The sequence below is a fragment of the Hylobates moloch genome, unplaced genomic scaffold (genome assembly GCF_009828535.3).
Source record: "Hylobates moloch isolate HMO894 unplaced genomic scaffold, HMol_V3 SCAFFOLD_2, whole genome shotgun sequence".
NCBI classification, from domain to species: Eukaryota; Metazoa; Chordata; class Mammalia; order Primates; family Hylobatidae; genus Hylobates; species Hylobates moloch.
The window spans coordinates 50,014,751-50,020,146 of NW_026652277.1; the positions used below are offsets into that span (position 1 = coordinate 50,014,751).

Here is a 5,396-nt window from a genome sequence, read left to right on the forward strand (position 1 = left end):
GTAACCCCAGCACTTTGGGAGGCCAAGGCAGGCAGATCACTTGAGATCAGGAGTTCAAGACCAGGCTGGCCAACATGGTGAAACTCCATCTCTACTAAAAATACAAAAATTAGCCGGGTGTGGTGGCTATAATCCCAGTGCCTGTAACCCCAGCTACTCCGGAGGCTGAGGCATGGCATGAGAATCGCTTGAACCTGGGAGGTAAAGGTTGCAGTGAGCCGAGATTATGCCACTGCACTCCAGCCTGGGTGACAGAGCGAGACTCCGTTCCCCACCAAAAAGAAAAATATCTACCCTCTGTATCAGAAATCTCAAATTTAGGAATTTTTTCAGAAATAAATGATTTCTGAATAAATGATTCGCTGTCAGGAACTGAAATACAACATTGGTGGAGGAGAACGGTTTGATTCTTTGACAGATCTTGTGGAGCATTACAAGAAGAATCCTATTGTGGAAACATTGGGTACAGTACTACAACTCAAGCAGCCCCTTAACACGACTCGTATAAATGCTGCTGAAATAGAAAGCAGAGTTCGAGAACTAAGCAAATTAGCTGAGACCACAGATAAAGTCAAACAAGGCTTTTGGAAAAAATTTGAGACACTGCAACAACAGGAGTGCAGACTTCTCCACAGCTGAAAAGAGGGTCAAAGGCAAGAAAAAAAAACAAAAATAGATGTTAAAAACATCCTGCCCTTTGATCATATCAGGGTTGTTCTACATGACGGTGATCCCAATGAGACTGTTTCAGATTACATCAATGCAAATATCATCATGCCTGAATTTGAAACCAAGTGCAACAATTCAAAGCCCAAAAAGAGTTACGTTGCCACACAAGGCTGCCTGCAAAACACAGTGAACGACTTTTGGCGGATGGTGTTCCAAGAAAACTCTGGAGTGATTGTCATGACAATGAAAGAAGTGGAGAGAGGAAAGAGCAAACGTGTCAAACACTGGCCTGATGAGTACGCTCTAAAAGAATATGGCGTCATGCTTGTTAGGAACGTCAGAGAAAGCGCTGCTCATGACTATACGCTAAGAGAACTTAAACTTTCAAATGTTGGACAAGGGCATACGGAGAGAACAGTCTGGCAATACCACTTTCGGACCTGGCCTGACCACAGAGTGCTCAGCAACCCCGGGGGTGTGCTGGACCTCCCGGAGAAGGTGCACCATAAGCGGGAGAGCACCATGGATGCAGGGCCGGTCGTGGTGCACTGCAGTGCTGGAATTGGCCGGACAGGGATGGTCATTGTGATTGATATTCTTATTGACATCATCAGAGAGAAAGGTGTTGACTGCGACATTGATGTTCCCCAAACCATCCAGATGGTGTGGTCTAAGAGGTAAGGGATGGTCCAGACAGAAGCACTGTACCAATTTATCTATATGGCGGTCCAGCATTATATTGAAACACTACAGCTCAGGATTGAACAAAAGCAGAAAAGCAAGAGGAAAGGGCACGAACATATAAATATTAAGTATTCTCTAGCGGACCAGATGAGTGGAAATCAGAGCCCCCTCCCACCTTATACTCCAAAGCCACCCTGTGCAGAAATGAGAGAAGACAGTGCTAGAGTCTGTGAAAACGTGGGCCTGATGCAACAGCAGAAAAGTTTCAGATGAGAAAAGCTGCCAAAACTTCAGCACAGAAATAGATGTGGACTTTCACCCTCTCCCTCAAAAGATCAAGAACAGATGCAAGAAAATTTATGTGAAGACAGAATGTGGATTTTGAAGGCTTGTATTGTGGTTGACTATTTTTTGATAAGCAAAATTTGAAACCATTTAAAGACCACTGTATTTTAACTCAACAATACTTGCTTCCGAATTACTCATTGCCTCAGATAAGAAGAAATCATCTCCACAATGTAGACATTATATTTTATAGAATTTTGTTTTAAATTGAGGAAGCAGTTAAATTGTGTGCTATACCTAGGCAATACCATTCAGGACATAGGCGTGGGCAAGGACTTCATGTCTAAAACACCAAAAGCAATGGCAACAAAAGCCAAAATTGACAAATGGGATCTAATTAAACTAAAGAGCTTCTGCACAGCAAAAGAAACTACCATCAGAGTGAACAGGCAACCTACAAAATGGGAGAAAATTTTTGCAACCTACTCATCTGACAAAGGGCTAATATCCAGAATCTACAATGAACTCAAACAAATTTACAAGAAAAAAACAAACAACCCCATCAAAAAGTGGGCAAAGGACATGAAGAGACACTTCTCAAAAGAAGACATTTATGCAGCCAAAAAACACATGAAAAAATGCTCATCATCACTGGCCATCAGAGAAATGCAAATCAAAACCACAATGAGATACCATCTCACACCAGTTAGAATGGCCATCATTAAAAAGTCAGGAAACAACAGGTGCTGGAGAGGATGTGGAGAAATAGGAACACTTTTACACTGTTGGTGGGACTGTAAACTAGTTCAACCATTGTGGAAGTCAGTGTGGCGATTCCTCAGGGATCTAGAACTAGAAATACCATTTGACCCAGCCATCCCATTACTGGGTATATACCCAAAGGACTATAAATCATGCTGCTATAAAGACACATGCACACATATGTTTGTTGCGGCACTATTCACAATAGCAAAGACTTGGAACCAACCCAAATGTCCAACAACGATAGACTGGATTAAGAAAATGTGGCACATATACACCATGGAATACTATGCAGCCGTAAAAAATGATGAGTTCATGTCCTTTGTAGGGACATGGATGAAACTGGAAACCATCATTCTCAGTAAACTATTGCAAGGACAAAAAACCAAACACCACATTTTCTCACTCATAGGTGGGAATTGAACAATGAGAACTCATGGATACAGGAAGGGGAACATCACACTCCAGGGACTGTTGTGGGGTGGGGGGAGGGGGGAGGGACAGCATTAGGAGATACACCTAATGCTAAATGACGAGTTAATGGGTGCAGCAAACCAACACGGCACATGGATACATATGTAACAAACCTGCACATTGTGCACATGTACCCTAAAACCTAAAGTATAATAACAAAAAAAAAAGAAAAAAAATGTGTACTATATTTTGCAGATTATGGGGATTCAAATTCTAGTTATAGGCTCTTTTTTCTTTTTATAACCTTAACCAGTTTAATTTTTTTTTTTCCTAATTGTGGGGGATGATAAGAAGAAATGATTTGGGAAAATTAAGTAACAACATCCTAGAAAAGTGAGAACAATCTCATTTACCATAATGTATCCAGTAGTGGATAATTCATTTTGATGGCTTCTAGTTTTAGCCAAATGAGAATTAGGCCAGTGCCTGAGACTATCAGAAGCTGACTGGTCTACCTTTGCATTGGCATTAAAGAGTCATAGAAAAAGAATCATGGATATTTATGAATTAAGATAAGAGGTGTGGCTTTTTTTTTTTTCCAGCCCATCACCCATTATAGTTGGCTGTTGACTGAGAAGGTTGTGGTAGGAAAATGTTTGCCATATTTTCTTTGCATTTGAGTAATTGTCTTGTACTTAGAAAAAAAAGCGTCTATGAATGACTGGTGTTTTTGGTTGTCAAATGTTGCTGACAAACTTACCCCAAAACTTTAGTGGTTTAAAAAATCCCCCACCCCCAACTGTTCTTCAATTTGAGCTGGGCTCAGCTGGGCTGTTCTTCTGCTAGCCTGCAGGTGGCCAGTCATGTGGTCAGCAGGTTGGCAGAGAGACTGGGGTGGCTGGGCTTCTCTCTCTGCCGGCAGTCCTGTGTCTCTCCTTCTCTGTGTAATCTCTCTAAGTGGCTTTGCTGGCAGGGTAGCTAGACCTCTCACATGCAGCTCAGAGCTCCCAAGAGCTTGAAAGAAGTGGCCAGGCCTTCTGAAGGCTTAAGTCCAGAATTGCCACAGCATCCCTTCTACTGCCCTCTATTGATGATGATGATGATGATTATCATTTTTTCTAATCAGAAGAGAGCTGGAGTATTACCTCTACTTACTAAACAAGTCACAAGCCCAGCCCAGGTTCAAGAAAAGGATGTGAAGTGGAGGTGCCGTTCATCGGGGGGCCACTAGTCTAACAGACAGTCACAACCAGTGCCATGGAAAACCAAGGATATTAGCAAAAGTAGAAGTTGCTAGTGACCTTGGGAAGCCGAAGCTGTTTACAGTAGCTGGGACAAGCTGAAAGTCAGACTAAGAAATAAAGAGGGCCTTCAAGAAGCTTCCTGAATGATTTCTGCCAGCTCTGAGCCTATTTTTGGAACCAGCATTTGGGGAAACTGATCTTGTGAGGATGGATATGTTTAGGGACACAGGGCTTTTGAGAGCAGCACCACCCCACTGGGGCACCCCCAGACTTGGGAAATGTGAGTCTTTTAATGCTGCTGGCTTTTAATCAGGCCACAGTGAGAAGGAACAGCCCTAATAGGACTCCAGCCAGGTTGAATGAGCTCATTTTTGTTTTAGCCAACCGGTAAGATTTGCTAATGTTCTACCTTAAGTGCCTTCTCCAAAGACATCCCCGTTTGCCTCATATGTTGAAACATCATTCAGCGTGGATATTTCAATGAAAATATCATTGGCTGACTTTTGTAACAGTAATAAAATGCTATGGCATCTTTGCCGTGAAGTTAGGGTATCCTTGGATTCTTCTGACTTTGGCTCCTGAAAGGAAGGCCTAGATCCAGCCCTGGTAGTAGTTCCTTTCTGAGGTCTCTCAGTCCCTTGAGACCCTGAGGTAGTTTGGCTGCCATTCTCACAGACAAAATGTATATTAGACCCCCACCCCCCTCCCCCAATATTCATTGAACTTTGAATTGCTTCAGAACACAGGTTGACCTGAAGGTATTCCCTTATTAGGGAAATGTCATGACTGCTGTCTTCTAGTCAAACTTGTAAAGAAAAAGATTCCATTTGCGGGAAGAAGCTTGAATCCTGTTCTTTTTATTGCATTGTGACATTGACTCATTCTCCATTTTGCTTTGGTTTTGTCTGGACTTGACTTTGGGGGTAAAGTCTTTCACCAGCACACGAGAGTTTGATTGTACAAATATATCTCCTGCATTAACATCTCTACATGTTGCTTAAGATCAGTTGTTTTTATACTCAGAATGGAAATACCTGAACTTGGCTAGCTTTGTTTGTTACATTTATTTCATTTAGATTTCCCTCCATGAGGTCAGCAAACTATCATGTTCTTATGTAAACTTAGGCCAAGGCCAGAGTTACAGTCCCTAGGTTGCTAAGGCTTATCATGTGTTTGGTAAAAGGTGATTGCAGGTTCTCAGATGAGGTTTCTTTACATGGGATAGAATCAGGCAGAATGGCTGGACGATGGAGAAAGCTCGGGGTGCAGGTTTAAAAGAAGTTGTAGAAAAGAAAAGTTCCAAAGAGGTGGTTTCTGAGGAAGTCAGAGGGCCCAGGG

At 42.3% G+C, this 5,396-nt stretch overlaps 1 pseudogene; it reads left to right on the forward strand.

Annotated features, from left to right (window-relative positions):
- Positions 1–354: 354 nt before the first annotated feature.
- Positions 355–1,696, forward strand: LOC116474952 (tyrosine-protein phosphatase non-receptor type 11-like; annotated as a pseudogene).
- Positions 1,697–5,396: the final 3,700 nt, after the last annotated feature.